The 22,160-nt window shown below is 46.0% G+C and overlaps 1 protein-coding gene across 4 annotated transcripts in view; it reads right to left on the bottom strand.

Annotated features, from left to right (window-relative positions):
- LOC140456976 (uncharacterized) overlaps positions 1-17,887 on the bottom strand; it is a 45,698-nt gene extending 27,811 nt beyond the window's left edge. For 2 of the 4 annotated variants that reach the window (XM_072550847.1, XM_072550851.1), the window contains exons 1-2: positions 17,812-17,887; positions 8,712-8,758 (exon numbers count right to left, since the gene is read on the bottom strand). The gene's annotated coding sequence lies outside the window, so the exon portion shown is untranslated. Of the gene's footprint in view, positions 1-8,711; positions 8,759-17,642; positions 17,784-17,807 lie in introns of those variants that run through there. The other 2 variants (XM_072550848.1, XM_072550849.1) reach the window with 2 other exon arrangements.
- Between the last annotated feature and the right edge of the window lie 4,273 nt (positions 17,888-22,160).

The following is a 22,160-nucleotide window of genomic DNA, read 5'->3' as shown; positions in this document are numbered from 1 at the left end:
ATGCTCTAAACCCTGGAACATCCAGCAACCATTCCTGCCCCTGAGAAACCCATGTCTCTGTTAAGGCCACAACATCATAGCACCAGGTACTGATCCATCAGTGCAGATTAGTGATCCATCAGTGAATTAGTGCAGATGGTCTGGATGGAGCTGATATTGTTAGGTGTGTCCAGGAAAGATTCCTTACTCAACATGTAGATATTGTGTTGCTGGAAAAGCACAGCAGGTCAAGCTGCATCCAAGGAGCAGGAAAACCCTTGGATGCAACTGACCTACTGTGCTTTTCCAGCAACACACTCTCAACTATGATCGCCAGCATCTGCAGACCTCACTGTCTCCTCAATATGTAGATAGGCCGACTAGGGGGGAGTCCGTATTGGATTTGGTGCGAGGCAACGAGCCAAGTCAGGTGTCAGATCGCTCGGTGGGAGAGCATTTCAGTGACAGTGACCACAACCTTTACCACAGAAGGATAGGCACAGACAGTGTGGGGAGGTATTTAATTGGGGGAGGGGAAATTATATTGCTATTTGACAGGAGTTGTGGAATATAAATTGGGAACAATTGTTCTACTGGAAATGCACAACAGAAGTATGGAGGCTGTTTAAGGAGCACTTGTTGCAAGTGTTGGATAACTTTGTCCCACTGTGACAGGCAAGGAAGGCAAGGTGAAGTAGCCTTGGATGACAAGAGTAGAGGAGCTTCTTATCAAAAGGAAGAAGGAAGCTTACTTAAGGTTGAGGAAGCAAAGATCTGGCATGGCTTTAGAGGATTACAGGGTAGCTAGGAATGAGCTCAAAAATAGACTGAGAGGAGATAGGATGGGGCATGAAAAAGCCTTGGTGGAAAAGATTAGGGAAAATCTAAAGGCGTTCTACACATATGTGAGGAATAAGTGAACGATCAGAGAGAGGGTAGGGCCGATCAGGGATAATGGCAGGAACTTGTGCCTGGAGTCTGAAGGGGTAGAGGCTGTAAATGAGTTTTTTGCTTCAGTATTTACAAGAGAAAGAGACCTTGTTCATAGCGAGAACACCATGGACCAGGTTAATAGGCTTGAACAGATTGATGCTATGGAAGTGGATGAGCTGGAAATTTTGTGAAGCATCAAGATAGATAAGTGCTCAGGGCTGGACCAGATATATCCAAGGTTACTATGGGAAGCAAGGAATGAGATTGCTGCGCTTCTGGTGATGATCTTTGCATCCTCACTCGCCACGGGAGTTGTACTGGCTGATTGGAGGGAGGCAAATGCTATTCCTCTGTTCAACAATGGGAATAGGGAAATCCCTGGGAGTTACAGACCAGTCAGTCTTACGTCTGTGATAAGCAAGGTACTGGAAAGGATTCTGAGAGATGGTATTTAGGCTATTTGGAAAAACATAGTTGCTTGATTAAAGATAATCAGCATGGCTTTGAGGGGTCATACCTCACCAGCCTTATTGAGTTCTTTAAGGATATGATGAGACAAGTTGATGAAGGTTAAGGAGTGGATGTGGTGTATATGGATTTCAGTAAGACTTATTTTTAGATTAGATTAGATTCCCTACAGTGTGGAAACAGGCCCTTCGGCCCAACCAGTCCACACCGACCCTCCGAAGAGTAATCCACCCAGACCCATTTCTCTCTGACTAATGCACCTAACACTATGGGCAATTTAATATGGCAATTCACTTGACCTGCACATCTTTGGACTGTGGGAGGAAACTGGAGAACTCTGAGCAAACCCAGACACGGGAGAATATGCAAACTCCACACAGACGGTCGCCCGAGGCTGGAATCAAACCTGGGACCCTGGTGCTGTGAGGCAGCAGCGCTAACCACTGAGCCACCGTGCCTCCCTAAGGTTCTCTATGGTAGGCTCATTCAGAATGTTAGAATGTATGGAATACAGGTAAATTTGGCTGTCTGGATGCAGAATTGGCTGGCCGAAACAAGATGGCCAGTGGTAATGGATGGGAAGTATTCTGCCTGGAGGTCGGTGACTAGTGGTGTCCTGCAGGGATCTGCTTTTTGTAGTTTTTATAAATAATTTGAATGAAGAAGTGGAAGGGTGGGTTAGTAAGTTTGCCGATGACACAAAGGTCGGTGGTGTTGTCGACAGTGTCGAGGGCTGTTGCAGCCTACAACATGACATTAACAGGATGTGGAGCTGGGCTGAGAAGTGGCAGATGCGAGTTCAACCTGGATAAATGTGAAGCGATTATTTTTGGAAGGTCGAATTTGAATGTTGAATACAGGATTAAAGACAAGATTCTTGGCAGTGCCAATTCTTGGGGTTCACGGATATAGATCCCTCAAAGTTGCCACCCAAGCTGATAGGAGAAAGTGAAGACTGCAGATACAGGAGATTAGAGTCAAAGAGTGTGGCGCTGGAAAAGCACAGCCAGTATCCAAGGAGCAGGAGAGTTGATGCTTTTCATCAGGAATGAGGAGGTGGCCCAAGGGGGTTGGATGGGCTGAGGCTAGGGGCAAGATAGCTGGGAATGTGATAGGTCAATTGGGGGGGAATGATAGTGTTAGGTCGGAGAGGAGGGTGGAATGGATAGGTAGGAGAGTTCAAGAGGCTGATGCTGAGTTGGAAGGTTGGATCTGGCATAAAGTGGAGGCGGGGGAGAGGGGGGAAGAAAGAAATGAGGAAACTGGTGAAATCGACATTGATCCCGTGTGGTTGGAGGGTCCCAAGGCAGAAGATGACACCTCCAGGTGTCGGGTGACGAGTGTTTGGTGGTGGAGGCGGCCCAGTACTTGCACGTCCTTGGCGGAGTGGGAAAGGGAGTTAAAGTGTTCGGCCACAGGGCGGTGGCGTTGTTTAGTGCGGGTGTCCTGGAGGTGTTTTCTGTCCCAGAAAAGAACCTGGCCCAGCACCAACCGCTAAGGCACTCCACTAGTCACAGGCCTCCAGTCTGACAAGCATCCTTCCACTGTTACCCTCTGTTTCCTACCATCAAGCCAATTGTGTATCCAATTTGTCAGCTCTCCCTGGATTCCATGCGGTTTAACCTTTCAGGGCAGCCTTATCAAAGACCTTCCTGAAATCCATACAGACTACAGCCACCACCCTACCCTCGTCAACTTTCCTGGTCGCTTCAAAGAACTCTAACAAATTTGAGAGGCATGACATCCCATGCACAAAGCCAGGCTGACTACTCCTAATCAAACCCTGTCTTTCCGAATACATTTATATCTTATCCCTCAGAATTTTCTCAAGTAACTGACCTACCACAGATGTTCAGCTTACTGGTCGATATTTCCTGGGTTTTTCTTTGCAGCCTTCCTTGAATAAGGGCACAACATTCACTACGCTCCAGTCTTCTGGGACCTCACCAATGGCGAAAGATGATGCAAAAATATCAACTAGGGCCTCTGCAATTTCTTCACTAGCTTTTTACAGTGTTCTTGGATATGCCTGGTCAAGACCAGGAGATTTATCTACCTTCATACATTCTAAAACATCAACACCTCCTCTACTGTGATATGGACTGTCCCCAAGATATCACCGCCTGGGGTGGAACCCCGCACTGCCCGATTCTACCTAACCACCCCAGCTGACCTATTGTCTCAGCCTGCTCCTGCACCAACGAACTCATTTCCACCTACTGTCCTACCCCCCCTAGTCCAGGAACTCCCCCACATACGTTTGGGACACCACACACGCCCTCCATCTCCTCCAAGACTTCCGTTTCCTCAGCCCCCAACTCCTCATCTTCACCATGGACATCCAATCTCTCTATACCTCCATCTGCCATGACCAGGGCCTCCAAGCCCTCCGTTTCTTCCTCTCCCAACGTCCCCACCAGTACTTTTCCACTGACACTCTCGTTTGTTTGGCTGAAATGGTCCACACCCTCAACAATTTCTCTTTTGAATCCTCCCACTTCCTCCATGAGCACTCGCATGGGCCCTAGCTATGCCTGTCTCTTTGTCGGCTAAGAAGATCAGTCCATCTTCCGTTGTTACACCGGTACCACATCATACCTTTTCCTCTGCTACACTGATGACTGCATCAGCGCCCCTCGTGCTCCCATGAGGAGGTTGAGCAGTTCATCAATTTCACCCACACGTTTCACCCGGACCATAAATTCACATGGACCATCTCTGACACCTCCCTCCCCTTCCTAAACCTTTCCATCTCCACCAACAATGACTGACTCAACAGTGACATTTTTTGCAAACCCACAGACTCCCACTGCTACCCTCCGTGACTACCTGGTCAGGTCCATGCCCCCAACAACCCACCCTCCCCTCTTGGCACCTTCCCCTGCCACCACAGGAATTGCAAAACCTGCAACCACACATCCCCTCACCTCCATCCAAGGCCCCAAAGGAGCCATCCACATCCATCAAAGTTTCACCTGCACTTCCACAAATGTGGAAGTTGCGGTGTCCTTTATATTGAGAAGGTGCTCATGGATGCCTTCTTGCAGAGTGCTTCAGGGAACATCTCAGTGATACCCGCACCAATCAACCCCACTGTCCCGTGGCCAAACAGTTCAACTCCCCCTCCCAGTCTGCCAAGGACATGTAAGTTCTGGGCCTCCTCCACTGTCACTCCCTCACCACCCAATGCCTGGGGGAAGAACGCCTCATCTTCCGCCTTGGAATCCTTCAACCCCAGGGCATCAATGTAGACTTCACCAGTTTCCTCATTTCCCCTCCCCTCACCTTACCCCAGTTCCAAACTTCCAGCTCAGCACCATCCTCATGACCTGTCCCACCTGCCAATCTTCCTTCCCACCTATCCGCTCCACCCTCCTCTCTGACCTGCCACCTTTACCCCTTCCTGCATTCACCTATTGCACTCGCAGCTACCTTCTCCCCAGCCCCACCCCCTCCCATTTATCTCTCCACCCCCAAGGCTTCCAGCCTCATACCTGATGAAGGGCTCCTGCCGGAAATGTCGATTTTCCTGTTTCTCAACCTCCTGTGCATTTCCAGCGCCACCCTAATCTTGACTCTAATGTCTCGCATCTGCTGTCCTCACTTTCACCCAAGATATCACCACTAATTTTCCCAAGTTTCCAAGTCTTTTTGTCTTTCTCCATGGTAAACACAGAGGAGAAATATTTATTGAGGATCTCGCCCACCTCCAGCGGTTCTACACGTACATGTCCACTTTGGTCCTTCAGGGGCCCTCTTCTCTCTCTAGTTATTCTTTTTCCTTTAATATAGTTAATGAATGTTTTTGGATTCACCCTAATCTTCTCAGCCAAGGTCATCTTGTGCTCCTTTTCACCCTCCTGATTTCCTTCTTCAACAACCTCCTGTATCTCATATATACCTCCAGGGATTCTGTTGTTTCCAGCTGCCCATACCTGAGCCTTACCTCCCTTTCTTTGGTTAAAGCGTCAATGTCGCTTGTCATCCAGGGTCCCCTATTCCTGCCAACCTTGTCCTTCACCCTCACAGGAACATATAGATCTTGAATTCTAGCTATCTCACTTTTAAAGGCCTCCCACTTGCCGGAGGTCCCATTTGCCTGTCAATCCCTGCAAGCTCCTGTCTAATTCCATCAAAATTCACTTTGCCCCAATTTAGAACTTGAACCTGTGGACCAGTTTTGTCCCTCTCTCTAACTATTTTAAAATTAAAAATAACTATGGTCACTGATCCCAAAGTATTCCCCCACTGTCACCTGTTCTGCCCTATTTCCCAAGGGTAGGTCAAGTTTTGCCCCTGCTCGATTGGGACCCTCTATATACTGCTCCAGGAAATTTTCCTGAATGCAATTAACAAATTCTACCCCATCTAACGCTATGGCGGCTCCAGTCTACCTCAGGAAAATCATAGAACATAGAAAAGTACAGCACAGAACAGGCCCTTTGGCCCACGATGTTGTGCTGAGGTTTAATCCTAACGTAAAATATAGTAACTTAACCTACGCATCCCTCAACTCACTGCTATCCATGTGCAAGTCCAGCAGTTGCTTAAATGTTCCCAATGACACTGCTTCCACCACAACAGCTGGCAACACATTCCATGCCTTCACAACTCTCTGCGCTCCCGCAAGTCTCCCCAATCTCCCTGCATATTTGTTCCTCTGATTTCCGTTGACTATTTGGGAGTCTATGGTACAACCCCAATAACGTCACCAACCCCTTCTTATTTCTTAGTACCACTCACAAAGCCTCAATTGAATGATCCTTCAATTATTTCATCTCTGATTACTGCTGTGATACTTGCCTTAATAAAAAAATGCAACTCCCCCTCCCTTCCTTCCCCCACTGCTGTCCCGCCTAAACCACCTGTACCCTGGCATATTAAGCTGCCAGTCCTGTCCTTTCCTTAGCCATGTTTCTGTAAATGGATAAAATATCCCAGTTCCATGTACCTATCCACACCCTGAATTCATTGGCCTTATTTGGCAGCCCTTTTGCATTGAAATAAGTGCAATTTAATCCAACAGGCATTCCTTTCTTCCTGTCATATTCCAGCTAGACTGTCCCTTCAACTTACTATTTCTGATGACTGCTGTTTTGCTGTCTTTATCACATAATATGTAATTATTATTTTGCTGAATATCCTAAAAAGAAACATAATATATAGGAAATAAAAAAAATTATAGAATCCCTACAGCATGGGAACAGACAATTCAGCCCAACAAGTCCATACTGACCCTCTGAAGAGGATCTCACCCAGCTGTCCCCATCCCCTAACCCTGTAGACCTGCATTTTCCATGGCTAATGCATTCAACGTACATATTCCTGAACACTATGGACAACTTAGCAAGGCCAATGCACCTAGCCTGCATATCTTTGGATTGTGGGAGGAAACTGGAACACCTCGCAGAAACCCGCACTGACCCGGGGAGAATGTGCAAACTCCACGCAGTCAGTCACCCCAGGGTAGAATTGAACCTGGGTCCCTGGTGCTGTGAGGCAGCAGTGCTAACCACTGAGCCACCATGCCATATTTATGAGTTTGCTGAAACTGTTAGCATTCACTGCTGACTGAAATTAAATAAAATGTTTTACGTGCTTGTGAACAACACATTATCCAAGGATTGCACAAAGGCTTGGCATCTATTGTTTGGAACTGTTTAATTGAATTGATAACTTATATTTACTTTATTTTCTGTTAAATTTATCCCTTATCTGTGTCTGTCTATTGGTGTGAATGGAGGTCATGCTCAAAGAATCATACATATTAATTAGATTACCTGACTGATTATCTTTGTTTTGCTCAAGTTATTGATACTTCTTGTTTAAGTTTTAAACTTGGTGTCCAAGATCAGTTATTCTTAAAGTCAGGTAATGAACAATTGTGAAGTAGAATCATGACACTGATTTAGTTTGGCTTGTAATTAGTGTTTTGAAGAAGTTTTGGGTGGTCAATGTTAACTCAGAAGCAGAAATGATCTCCAGTGTAGGTCAAACAATTTCTGAACATTGGGAGATAAAACTGGAAAATCAGCAGCATATAACCAGAGATCAAGAGAAATACAAACTTCATTTGGACACAACTGGCAAAAGTCACAACAAAATACCTCACAAAGTTCAAATAAACCCATTATTAGAGGCATAGTCAAAGATGCAAACTGCACAGAAACAGATCCGTCGGGCCAATCACTCCATGTTGACCATAATCCCAAATTAAGCGAGTCCCACCTGCCCTGGTCCATATCCTTCCAAGCATTTCTTATGCATGTACTCCTCTAAATGCCTTTTAAATGTTGGAACTGCACTCGCATCCGGCACTTCTTCTGGAGGTTCATATCACAGACAAATCACTCTTGACTGAAAAAAAAATTGTCCCTATATCTTTTTTAAATCTTTCTCCTCTCACCTTAAAGATATGCTTCCTTTTCTTGTAATCCCCACCCGAGGGAAAAGACACGTGCCATTCACTTTATATGCACACCTTTATAAATCTCTGTAAGATCACCTCTCAACCTGGTTGAGAAAAAGGTTCTAGACTCTCCTTATGACTCAAATGCTTCATTCCTGGCAACACCCTGATAAATCTCTTCTGAACCCTCTCCAGCTTAATTATATCTTCTTTAAAGCAGTGAGACCAGCACTGGAGACAGTACTACAGAAGAACATCCTGTACAATCTCAACATCCTTTACTCAAAGATCTGAGCAATGAAGGCAAGCATATAAAATGCCTTCTCAACCACCCTATCTGTATGTGACAGCTCTCATGAAGAGTCATCTCAAAGCTAGCTTGCTGTGACTCCATGGCTGCTGTCTGACCTGCTGTGATCTCCAACGTTTATTTTTAGGATCATCTATATGTGATGCAAGCTTCAAGAGATTATGTACCTGAACCCCTTGTTCTCCCTGTTTTGCAACACTACCCAAGGCCCTATTATAAACTGTATAAATCTTGCTATTGTTTGCTTTATCAAAATGCAATACCTCTCATTTATTCAAGTTAAACTTCACTCTTCAGCCCATTGACCCAATTGAACAAAATCTCTTTGTAATCTTAGATAACCTTCTTCAATGTCCATTGTACCATCAATCTTGCTGTCACCTGCAAACTTACTAATCATGCTTTCTATATTTTCATCTAAACTATTTATATAAACGAGAAGCAAAACAGGAAGTCAGACAATGGCAGAGAGGTGATGAGGGAAAGCAAAGGCCAAACAAAGCAAGAGAGGGACATGGATTCAGATCCACAGTAAGTGAGTCACATCAGCTTTGGAACCAGAACATGGCACAGGAAGATTGACAATGTCGACAAATGCTCAAAAACACTCACCTCACAAACACTTCCACTGTTTCGAAATCTCCTGCTGGAACCTGCAGCTGAAAACATATCAAAGGTAAGTGAAAGATATGCCTGCTGCCTTCAAATCTTATAAAGTCCCTGCAAAAGGTGTTTCAGAAACGAGTAGTTTCAGTTAAGGTGAAAAATGTAGTGGAGACAGGGTTCCAGGGGATAAGAAGGAATGTGCTGTTGAAGTCAGAGTCAGATCAGCTGGGATCTTACAGAATACAGTAGGAGAACAGGCTGAATGGGCCAAATAAGACCAAAAGACACAAGAACACAAATAGACCATCCTGCCCATCAAGTCTGCTCTACCATTTGATAATGGCTGATTATTACTCAGCCATTTTCTCAACTCCATTCGCCTACTTGCTCTCCATAATGCACGGTCCCCTTACTAATCAGAAACCTACTGCTGTCTTAAATGACTTCACCTCCACACTTTCTGCGGCAAAGCATTCCACAGATTATCCTCAAACATGCCCTCAACTTGCTACTGATCCAATCGCCTGTTGTTGACCCTGGGACTGTTTCAGGTTATATTTTTGGCATAATTTTACATGGACAAGCATGAGGTGAGGAAGTGAGCAGGGAGGGGGCGAGCAGGGAGGGCAGGCGCGGGAGGGGGCGAGCAGGGAGGGCAGGCGCGGGAGGGGGCATGCTAGGAGAGGAGGAGAGGGAGTGGCATGAGAGGAGGGGAGGGGGTCAGCTATGAAGGGCTAGCGGGAGGGGGTGGAGGAGGACTGGAGGCACTGGAGGGGGCGACCGGGGAGGGGAGGAGCAGGAGGATGGTGAGCGAGGAGGGAAGGTGCCAGAGAGGGCGAGCGAGGAGGGAAGGCATATGAGGAGGCGTGCAATGAGGGGAGGCGTGGTAGGAGGCAAGTGAGGAGGCCAGATGCGGGACAGGGTGAGTGAGAATGGCAGGTGCGAGAGAGGGGAGCAAGAGAGAAGGGCAGGTGCGGGGGGTGCGAGCAAGGAGGTGGTGAGTGAGGAGAGCGAGGACAGCAGTTGTGGGAAGAGACTGAGTGACAAGGACGGACACAGGAGAGAGCCTGCGCCAACAGTGGGTGCAAGGGAAGGGTGAGCGAGAGGTGAGGCAGATGAGGAGGCGAGGGAAGAGGGCGTGAGCGAGGATGGGAGGCACATGATTCGGGGTGTGGGCATGGGATGCACCGGATGGGGTGAGCAGGTGGGAGGGGGGCGGGTGAATGAAGAGGTGAGGCGTGGAGGGGGCAGACAAGTGAGGAGAGGGGGCGGATGAGTGAGGAAAGGAGGAGTGGGAGGGGGCGAGCAAGTGAGGTGGCGAGGCACTGGAAGGGGTAGGCGAGTGAGGAAGGTAGGAGCAGGGGGGCCGGGCGAGCGAGGGGGGAGGCACTAGAGGCGGTGAGCGGGGAGGTACAGTGGGGAACAGCAAGGAGGCAGATGCAGGGGTGCAGTGAGGAGGGGAGGTGCAAGGGGTGGAGACAGCGAGGAGGGGTAGGTAGATGGCGAAGCTGCGGCAAAGGTGAGGACATTGGGCGGGCAATGAAGGTAGGGAGAGTGGCGGGGGCGAGATGGGGCAGGGAGCAGCTAGGCAAACAAAGGGTCATCGGTTCCTGAGTTAACTTCCAAGCCTCGTCTCAAAAACAAACAACTCATTCATTCTTTTGATCACCACCTGCTGCTCAGTCAAAAGGCCATTGTTCAGCTCTCAGATTCAAAATGAAAATATTTTTAAAATACGCAAGTTTTTTGACAACGCACAGTGGAAAAACCTTTAACCAGTGACACAGATTGAGTTAGTGGGGCAGTATTGATTGGAGTTTAGAACAATGAGAGGTGGTCTCATTGAAGCAAATTAGATTCTGAAGGGTCTTCGGAAGCCAGGGAAGTGATTGCTGGGCTCCTTCCTGTGATGTTTGTGTCATCGATAGTCACAGGTGAGGGGCCAGAAGACTGTAGGTTGGTTAAAGCGGTTCCACAATTTAAGAAAAGGTAGTAAGGAAAAGCCAGGGAACTCTCGGCTGGTGAGCCTGACATCGGTGGTGGGCAGACTGTTGGAGGGAATCCTGACAGACAGGATTTTCTTGCATTTACAAAGGCAAGGACTGATTAGGGTTAGTCATCGTGGTTTTGTGCATGGGAAATCATGTCTCACGAACTTGATTGAATTTTTTTAAGTAGTTTCGTAGAACACTGACCAGTGGATGTATCTATATGGTCTAGGAGAAACTGAGGACTGAAGATGTGAAGATCAGAGTCAAATGTGTGGCGCTGGGAAAAAACAGCAGGTCAGGCGGCATCCGAGGAGCGGGTGAGTCGATGTTTCAAGCAGAACCCTTCATCAGGAGTGTGGGTACCTTCCCTTGCCATTACAAGAGGTATAAAACCTGCGCCTACACCTACCACTCCTCACCTCCATTCAAGGCCCCATTTTCCTGCACATCTGAACACCTCACCTACTGTGTCTGTTGGTTTTTATTTGGTTTCCTCTACATCAGGGAGACAAGAAGCCAATTTGTGGAATTCACAGAACATCTCCAGAACACATGCACAAAACAACCCCACCATCATGTGGCTGACCACCTCAACTCCCCCTCCCACTCTACTAAGGACAGACGCCTTCACCACCAAATCCTAGCCACCAAAACCTGGAGAAAGAACGCTTCATCTTCTGCCTTGGGACCCTCCAACCACATGGAATCAATGTCAATTTCACCAGTTTCATCTCCTCTCCCCCAGCTTATCCCAGATCCAGCCCCCACCAACTCAGCATCATCCTCTTGAACTGTCCTACCTGTCCATCTTCCTTTCCACCCATCTGCTCCACCCTATCACCATCACCCCCACCTTCATCTATCTATTGCCTTCCCAGCTACCTTCTCCCTAGCCCCACTCTCCTCGCATTCATCACACACCACCCCCTACAGTCCTGGTGAAGTGCTTATACGCAAAATGTTGAGTTTCCTGCTCCTCGGATGCTGTCTGACCTGTGATCTATATGGTCTTCAGTAAGATATTCGACAATGTTCCTCATGGTAGACTGGTTAGCAAGGTTAGATCTCATGGAATACAGCCATTTGGATACATTCGTGGGCGGCACGGTGGCACAGTGGTTAGCACTGCTGCCTCACAGCGCCAGAGACCCGGGTTCATTTCCCGCCTCAGACGACTCTCTGTGTGGAGTTTGCACATTCTCCCCGTGTCTGCGTGGGTTTCCTCCGGGTGCTCCGGTTTCCTCCCACACTCCAAAGATGTGCAAGTCAGGTGAATTGGCCATGCTAAATTGCCCGTAGTGTTAGGTAAGGGGTAGATGTAGGGGTATGGGTGGGTTGCGCTTCGGCGGGGCGGTGTGGACTTGTTGGGCCGAAGGGCCTGTTTCCACACTGTAAGTAATCTAGAACTGGCTTGAAGGTAGAAGACAGACAGTGGTGGTTGAGGGTTGCTTTTCAGACTGTAGGCCTGTGATCAGTGGTGTGCCACAAAGATTGGTGCTGGATCCATTACTTTTTGCCAATTATATAAACAATTTGAATGTGAACATAGGAGGTTTGGTTAGTAAGTTTGCAGATGACACTAAAATTGGAGGTATAGTGGACAGCAAAGGAGGGTACAGCAGCATACAACAGGAGTTTGATCAGATGGGCCAATGGGCTGAGGAGTGGCAGATGGAGTTTAATTTAGATAAATGTGATGTGCTCCATTTTGGAAAGACAAACAGGGCAGGACATTTACACTTAACGGTAAGGTCCTGGGGAGTCTCGCTGAACAAAGAGACCTTGGAGTTCAGGTTCATAGTCCTTGAAAGTGGAGTCACAAATAAATAGGATAGTGAAGGCGGCATTTGGACTGCTTTCTTTCATTGGACAGAGTATTGAATATAGTTTTCAGGTTATGTTGCGGTGTACAGGACATTGGTTAGGCCACTTTTAGAATATTGTGTGCAATTTTGGTCTCCCTCCTACTGGAAGGAAATTGTGAAACTTGATAGAGTTCAGAAAAGATTCACAAGGAGGTTGCCAGGGTTGGAGGGTTTGAGCTATAGGGAGAGGCTGAATAGACAATAGGTGCAGGAGTAGGCCATTCAGCCCTTCGAGCCAGCACCACCATTCATTATGATCATGGCTGATCACCCACAATCAGTATCCTGTTCCAGTCTTATCCCTAGATTTCACTATCTTTAAGAGCTCCATCCATCTCTTTCTTGAAAGTATCCAGAGACTTGGCCTCCACTGCCTTCTGGGGCAGAGCATTCCATATATCCACCACTCTCTGGGTGAAGAAGTTTCTCCTCAACTCTGTTCTAAATGGCCAACCCCTTATTTTTAAACTATGCCCTCTGATTCTGGATTCACCCATCAGCGGAATCATTCTTCCTGCCTCCACAGTGTCCAATCCTTTACAAATCTTAAGGATAGACCAGATCTAAAAGTTGAAGTTCTAAATTGGAGAAAGGCCAGTTTTGATGGTATTAGACAAGAACTTTCAAAAGCTGATTGGGGGCAGATGTTCACAGGTAAAGTGATGGCTGGAAAATGGGAAGCCTTCAGAAATGAGATAATGAGAATCCAGAGAAAGTATATTCCCTGTTAAGGTGAAAGGAAAGGCTGGTAGGTATAGCGAATGCTGGATGACTAAAGAAATTGAGGGTTTGATTAAGAAAAAGAAGGAAGCATATGTAAAGTATAGATAGGATAGATCAAGTGAATCCTTAGAAGAGTATAAAGGAAGTAGCAGTATATTTAAGAGGGAAATCAGGAGCGCAAAAAGATAGCTTTGGCACATAGAATTAAGGAGAATCCAAAGACTTTTTACAAATACATTAAGGACAAAAGGGTAACTAAGGAGAAAATAGGGCCCCTCAAAGATCAGGAAGGAAGCCTTTGTGTGTAGCCGCAGAAAATGGGGGAAGTACTAAATGAGTATTTTGCATCAGTATTTACTGTGGAAAAGGATGTGGAAAATATAGATTGTAGGGAAATAGATGGTGACATCTTGCAAAATGTCCATATTGCAGAGGAGGAAGTGCTGGATGTTTTGAAATGCATAACGGTGGATAAATCCCCAGGACCTGATCAGGTGTACCCTGGAACTCTGTGGGAAGATAGAGAAGTGATTGCTGGGCCTCTTGCGGAGCTATTTGTATCATCAACAGTCACAGGTGAGGTGCTGGAAGACTGGAGGTTGGCAAACGTGGTGCCACTGTTTAAGAAGGGTGGTTAAGGACAAGCCAGGGAACTATAGACCAGTGAGCCAGATGTCGGTGGTGGGCAGAGTTGGTGAAGGGAATCCTGAGGGACAGGATGTACATATATTTGGAAATGCACAGACTGATTAGGGATAGTCAACATGGCTTTGCGTGTGGGAAATCATGTCTCACAAACTTGATTGAGTTTTTTGAAGTAACAAAGAGGATTGATGAGGGCAGAGCGGTAGATGTGATCTATGTGGACTTCAGTAAGGCGTTCAACAAGGTTCCCCATGGGAGACTGATGAGCAAGGTTAGATCTCACGGAACACAGGGAGAACTCGTCATTTGGATACAGAATTGGCTCAAAGTTAGAAGACAGAGTGTGGTGGTGGAGGGTTGTTTTTCAGACTGGAGGCCTGTGACCAGTGGAGTGCCACAAGGATCAGTGCTGGGTCCTCTACTTTTTTCATTTTCATAAATGATTTGGATGCGAGCATAAGAGTTACAGTTATTAAGTTTGCAGATGACACCAAAAGTGGAGGTGTAGTAAACAACGAAGAGGGTTACCTCAGATTACAACAGGAACTTGACCAGATGGGCCAATGGGCTGAGAAGTTTAATTCAGATAAATGAGAGGTGCTGCATTTTGGGAAAGCAAATCTTAGCAAGACTTATACACTTAATGGTAAGATCCTAGGGAATGTTGCTGAACAAAGAGACCTTGGAGTGCAGGTTCATAGCTCCTTGAAAGTGGAGTCGCAGGTAGTTAGGATAGTGAAGAAGGCGTTTGGTATGCGTTCCTTTATTGGTCAGAGTATTGAGTACAGGAGTTGGGAGGTCATGTTGCAGCTGTACAGGATATTGGTTAGGCCACTGTTGCAATATCGGAAAGTTGTTGTAAAACTTCAAAGGGTTCAGAAAAAACTTACAAGGATGTTGCCAGGGTTGGAGGATTTGAGCTATAGGGAGAGACTTAATAGTCTGGGTCTGTTTTGCCTGGAGCATCAAAGGCGGAGGGGTAACCTTATAGAGGTTTGTAAAATTATGAGGGGCATGGATAGAGTAAATAGGCAAAGTCTTTTCCCTGGGGTCCAGGGGTCTAGAACTAGAGGCCGTAGGTTTGGGGTGAGTGGGGAAAGATATAAGAGACCTACGGGGCAACTTTTTCACACAGAGAATGGTACGTGTATGTAATAAGCTGCCAGAGGAAGTGGTGGTGGCTGGTACAATTGCAACATTTAAGAGGCATTTGGATGGGTATGGGAAAAGGAAGGGTTTGGAGGGATATGGGCCAACTGCTGGCAGGTGGGACTAGATTGGGTTGGGATATCTGGTCGGCATAGGCAGGTTGGACCGAAGGGTCTGTTTCCATGCTGTACATATTTATGAATCTATAATCTTATACGTCTCAATCAGATCCCCTCTTATCCTTCTAAACTCAAGTGCATACAAGCCCAGTCACTCCAATCTTTCACCATATGATAGTCCCACCATTCCGGGAATTGACTTTGTGAACTTACGCTGCACTACCTCAATAGCCACAATGTGCTTCCTCAAAACTGGAGACCAAAACTGCACACAATACTCCAGGTGCAGTGTCACCAGGGAGGGCCCTGTACAGCTGCTGAAGGACCTCTTTGCTCCTATACTCAATTCCTCTTGTTATGAAGGCCAGCATGCCATTAACATTTTTCAGTGCCTGCTGTACCTGCATGCTTGTTTTCATTGACTGAGGCTGGGGCTGTTTTCCCTGGAGTGTTGGAGGCTGAGGAGTGATCCTACAAAGGCTTGTAAAATCATGAGAGGCATGGATAGGATAAATAGACAAGGTCTTTTTCCTGGGATGGGGGAGTCCAGAACTAGAAAACATGGGTTTAGGGTGAAAGGGGAAAAATTTCAAAGGGACCTAGGGCAACTTTTTCCACGCAGACTGTGGTACAAATATGAAATGAACTGCCAGAGGAAGTGGTGGAAGCTGGTACAATTAGAATATTTAAAAGGCATTTGGATGGGTATGTAAATAGGAAGGGTTTAGAGGGATGCGGGCCAAATGGGACTAGATTAGGTTAGGATAGGATGTCCGGTTGGAATGGAGGAATTGGACCGAAGGGTGTGTTTTCGTGATATATATCTCTATGACTCTGACTGTATGACAGGATAAATTTTGAACTGATGCTCCCCCTCATGGAAGAGTCCAGGACCAGAAGGCATCATCTCGGAATAAAGGGTCGCCAATTTGAAACTGAGATGAGGATTTTCTGTTCTATTGTAAGAGTTGGAGCTCCTTACCATAGAGCTGTGGGGCAGAGTCCTTGTGAATATCTCAGGCTGAGATAGCCAGATTCTTGATCAGTCGTGGAATCAAAGATTAAAGGAAAAATGCTGGACAGCAGACTTGAGGAATGTCAATCATACTGAATAGTGAAACTCCTCTTCCTAATACATAAAGTCTTCCAGTAGTCTGTAGGAAGAGTTGCAACCGGTTAGACAGCCTGAGAGGGAGTGAACTGACTGTGGACAGTACTTTAACGTAGACTGAAATAAAATGGAAACGGACCCTTCGGTTCAACTTATCCATGCTGATCAGATATTCTAACCTAATCTAGTCCCATTTGCCAGCGTTTAATTGCTTCATTCCTGATGAAGGGCTTTTGCCTGAAACATCGATCTTCCTGCTTCTCGGATACTCCCTGACCTGCTGTGCTTTTCCAGCACCACTCTAGTCTAGACCCCTACATCTCTCTAAAGCCTTCCTATTCATATACCCATCCAGATGCCTTTTAAATGCTGCAATTGTACCAGCTTCCACTACTTTTTCTGGCAGCTCATTCCATACATGTATAACCCTCAGCATGAAGGGGTTGCCCCTTCGGTCTCCTCTGACCCTAAACCTATGTCCTCTAGTTTTACACTCCCTCAACCCAGGGAAAATACCTTCTCTAATTATCCTATCCATGCCCCTCATGATTCTATAAACCTCTATGAGGTCACTCATCAGACTCCGGCACTCCAGGGAAAACAGCCCCAGCCTATTCAGCCTCTCCCACTAGCTCAAATCCACCAACATCCTTAGCAACATCTTTATAAATATTTTCTGAACCATTTCAAGTTTCACAACATCTTTCCGATAGGAAGGAGACCAGAATTACAAGCAATATTCCAAAAGTGGCCTAATCAACAACCTGTAAAGCTGCAATATGACCTCCCAACTCCAATACTCAAACCAATAAAGGAAAGCATACCAAATGCTTTCTTCACTATCTTATCTTCAATTTACAGAAACAATATGGATGTTCTTTCCATTGGATTAGAATTTATCTGATCATCCAGCCAGCAGTGACAGAGATCCTACACTATGGAGATCCTGTGGAAATATCAGGATAATGACAGGGATACAGTTACCCATCTGAGCTGACCACCCAATGTTTTGGGTGCAGTCACACCAAGGTCAGACAATTTCCCTGCTCCACGTGCAGGAAGAATTCAGTCAGACATTTAGGTGCTGAGAGCCCTGTTAAGTTTACAGGGGGTTACAGGAGTTGGATTCTGTGGGATTGCTGCTTTTTATCCCACCCACCTTCATCTTCCCTTCATATTGGCCTTTTCCTGCAGTAAGCATGCAAACCAGCAGAGCCCCACATGCAGATTTTGGCTCAGAATGGTTGTGGGGTGCGGGGAAGAGAGTGGGGTTAGAAGGGCCACGCATGGTCACGCCCACTCACTGTCACATCACGACGTTAGCGGACACCCACCAAAAACAAAGACGAACGGCCGTTAAACGGGGCCTGTTTCAGGAGGAGGCCCGAGGACTCCACTGCACCAGAATACCCAGGTTTGGGGATTGCGACCTAAACTCCACAATTATGAATGATACTTTCCAGAATGTTTCTCCGACAGCTGCCTACTTTAACCTTTACCTACCACCCATGGAAGGTGATGAACTTCCAACCGTCACTCCCGGCACAGGCATGTTCGATATCCCAATCAGCTGTGCGCATGCTCCACTCTGCCACGCGCCTGATTGACGGCTCAGGGCCAATAGGAAGCAAGAGGCGGGACAGGGGCTGCCGGCCATCCATTCAGAGTGAGAGAGGGACTCACCCTAACCAATCAACGATTACGGGGCTCTGGATTAGTGGTGCTGGAAGAGCACAGCAGTTCCAGCAGCAGCGAAATCGACATTTCGGGCAAAAGCCCTTCATCAGGAATAAAGTTTAGGTGCCGGCGCATTGCTGCAAGCGTGGAGCGGAGGATCTTGAAGGAGAACTGTTGCTGGTGTTTTTGAATCTGTAGTCTGTACTGTTTGTCCCGTTCGGGTCCGAACTCTGCTGGTTTAAAGGTGGTCCGGAGTCCGTGTGGGATGAGTTGGTTACGGAGGCAGGCACTGAAGAAGCAAATGTGGCTGTGGTAGCGAGTATGTTTCAGGACATGGTTGAAGAGCTTCAGGGCAAAGGAAATGACCTGGGAGTTGCAGTGGGAGAGGGACTCCCTGAGATTCTTGTAGAGAGAGGAGGAATCCTTGCGAGAGGATTCTTAGTAGGGTTAAAACAATGACTGCAGATGCTGGAAACCAGATTCTGGATTAGTGGTGCTGGAAGAGCACAGCAGTTCAGGCAGCATCCAAGGATTTATTCCTGATGAAGGGCTTTTGCCCGAAACATCGATTTCGCTGCTCCTTGGATGCTGCCCTGAACTGCTATGCTCTTCCAGCACCATCAATGATTATGGGGCGGTGTAGCGCTTTAACCTATCAAAGAGAGTGAGGGGCAGAATTAGTCCTACAACTAATCAGTGAAGGAGGAGGCGGGTCTGGAGCCAGAACTTGGTCCTGGACTGGAAGGTGAAAGTGGGTACTGCAGATTAGAGTGCTGCTGGAAAAGCACAGCAGGTATGGCATCATCCGAGGAGGAGGAAAATCGACGTTTTGGGCAAAAGCCCTTCATCATGAATGAGGCGGAACTGGGAGGGCATTGTTCTCACAATGTTTCTGCAACACATTCAATGGAAGCATTTTCAGATAGTCAAATCCAAGCAGATCTCACAGCAAAATCGAATAAAGACACTCCCCCCGTTCACAAACTCCTCAATATCATCGGCCTTTCACCGTGCAATGAAAGAGAATAATGCACACAGGAACAGGCCGTTCCGCCTCCCCTAAACCTGCAACGACATTATTTAACCTTCCATACTAAAACTGTCTGCACCTCCAGGATCCATATCTCACCGCTGCCTTTCTTTTCATATATTCGTCCAGGTGCTTCTTGAATGCCTCCATTGTGTCTGCTTCCGCCGCTTCCTCTGTCAACACATTCTCAGCATTCACCACATTTTGTGTGAAAAAACCTGCTTCACGTATATCTTTTAAACATCCCCTCTATTCCTGCACATTGAACCTCTGTCCCCTGGTAATTGACCCCTCCACCCTGGGAAAAAGCCTCATACTTTCCACTCTATTCATGCCATTCACAATCTTATAAACTTTTATCAGGTCACCCCTCAATCTCCTGTGTTGAAGTGAAAGCAAACCCAGTCCATCCAACCTACATTCATGGCTAAAATACCCCATATCAGGCAATATCCTAGTAAACCGTTTCCAAAGCATCCACATCTTTCTGGTAGTGTATGCAATATTCAAAGGGTGGCCTAACTAAAGTTCTATAAAGCTGCTGCATAACTTGCCTATCCTTATACTCAATGCCCCTTCCAGTGAAGTTAAAAATCACACAACATCAGGTTATATTCCAACAGGTTTATTTGGAAGTACAAGCTTTCTGAGTGCTGCCCCTTTGTCAGGTAGTTGATGTAGGATCAGCGCTCTGAAAGCTTGTACTTCCAAATAAACCTGTTGGATTATAGCCTGGTGTTGGGTGATTTTTAACTTTGTCAACCAGCACCTCTACATCATGCCTTCCAATGAAAGCAAGCATGCCATAGGCCATTTCTACATGGCTTATGTACGTGCGTTGCCACTTTTAGTGATCTGTGGACTTGCACAGTGCTGATCAATACACATAAAGGTTCTGCCATTGACTGAACAATATCCACCTATAGTTGACCTTCCAAAGTGCATCATCTCACATTTGTCCGGTAAATGGGCCTGTTTCATGAATGAGCTGAAAATGTGTTGCTGGAAAAGTGCAGCAGGTCAGGCAGCATCCAAGGAACAGGAGAATCGATGTTTCGGGCATCAGATGCCCGAAGCATCGATTCTCCTGTTCCTTGGATGCTGCCTGACCTGCTGTGCTTTTCCAGCAACACATTTTCAGCTCTGATCTCCAGCATCTGCAGTCCTCACTTTCTCCTGTTTCATGAATGCCAACTTTCTATGTAGCAACAGAGTCTCGCTAATTCCCCTGCTTTCCTCCCAAAACTCTGCAAGTTTATTTCCCTAAAAAAGGAAATTAGATGAGCATTTTAAGTCATTGGTTCTCCTCGTTTCCACCCATAAGGTGAGAAGTCTGGATAGGACCACTCATTCTGGAAAAGAAAGCTTTATTCCACCTGTGGTTTTGTAAAATGTTGTGCATAATACATACCCCAACATTTTAGAATTTACATAAATCCCTTAAATGGGGGGATTGAAGGCATAGTAACTAAAGATGGATTAAAAAAAACCTAGGTTATGACGAAGACATAAGGAGTTTACATACCAATATTGGTAGATAGGTTCAATGAATATGCAAAATATCTTGCAGATGGACTACAATGTTCACCTTGACTGGAAGGATAAATAAGAACACAGCATTACTTAAATGGAGAATGACTACAGAATTTGGAGGTGGAGAGAGCTTTAATGCATGTCACAGAGTTTGCATGTAGGAATAGCATATAATCAAGAAAAATAATGGTTTGTTATCCTTTTTATGACAGGAATTGAACAGAAATGTAAGGATGTTCTGAAATAAAAACAGAAATTGTGGAAAAAGCTCAGCAGGTCTAGAAACATCTGTGCAGAGAAATCAGAATTAATGTTTCAGGTCAAGTGTTTTGTGTCCTCAGAACTGTTGGTTGCTAGGAAAATCTCAGTTTATTTCCAGAAGATAGGGTGGGGAGAGAGGGTAATGAGTATATGATAAATGGGAATGGAGCCCAAACAGACAGAAGAACAGTTGGACAGACAAATGAATGGAAAATGACCTGGCTAGAAGGATGAAGAGCTATTAATGGGGACTGGTACGCATTAACAATAAGCTGTGTGTAATAGCAGAATACGTGATAACAAGGTCTGATGTCTGGGGATTGGGGTAAGGACATGGGAGAGCTCAAGCCCTAAAGTTATTGAACTCAATATTGAGTCTGGAGGGCTGCAGGGTCCCCAAGCTGAAAATAAGGTACTGTTCTTCTAGCTTGTGCTGAGCTTTGTTAAAGCACTGCAGCAAGACGGAGACAGAGATGTTGGCCAGGGAACAGGGTGGTGTGTTGGCGTGGTAGGCAACTGGAAGCCTTACCATACCTTTTTTGCACAAAATATACTGAGAGCGGTTGAACTTTTTCAGCAATTTCTGTTTTTGTTTCTGATTTTAAAAATCCACATTTCTTTTGGCTTTTAATAAGGATGTTCTGCTTCATTTATGCAGAGAATTGGTAAATCCACATTTCAAATACTGTATGCGATTTTCATCATCATCTTTCAGGAAACGTATAAATTTATAGGAGTGGTTCAGAGGCTGTTTATTAGATTGATACCTGGAATAGGTGACTGACAGTGAACCTGAGAAGCATGTTCAGGGAAGGACATTTGAAATAAAAACAAGGAGATAATCTGAGGAAAAAATATACCAAACTTAGATAAAGGAGGGAACATATGGGATATAGTAAATTATGCTTCTAAACTAAGCATATTCACACCATCCAGAATAATGTGTTCTGAATGTCTATCATTGATTTACAATATCTTTGCTCAAACCATATTCCTCTTCTTGAGCAGTCAGTAAGGATCAAGAATGGCTTCCTTCCACTTAAGTGTTGTGGGTCCTGAGGTTATTCAGTAGTTCAAGGCTAGATCCACAAAAGCACTACCACATATGGGGCAGATGATATTTGCTGAAGGGAGTGGGAGTGATGCTCAGTCACATGCTTTTTCCATTGTTAATGTTCATTTTCCATCTTGGCCTGAAGATGTTCAAAATTGTTGACTTCTTCACAGACGCATCTTCATCAAAGTGGATGGTTTGGGTCAACATTCTCCCACCCCTCCCCCCACCCCCCCCCCCACAGTGAATGGGAATATTGGATTTTTCGTTTGAGAAAATGTGGAGACAAACTTGAAT

This window comes from Chiloscyllium punctatum, chromosome 31, assembly GCF_047496795.1.
Source record: "Chiloscyllium punctatum isolate Juve2018m chromosome 31, sChiPun1.3, whole genome shotgun sequence".
Classification (NCBI taxonomy): domain Eukaryota; kingdom Metazoa; phylum Chordata; class Chondrichthyes; order Orectolobiformes; family Hemiscylliidae; genus Chiloscyllium; species Chiloscyllium punctatum.
This window is presented reverse-complemented; position numbering and strand designations above follow the sequence as displayed.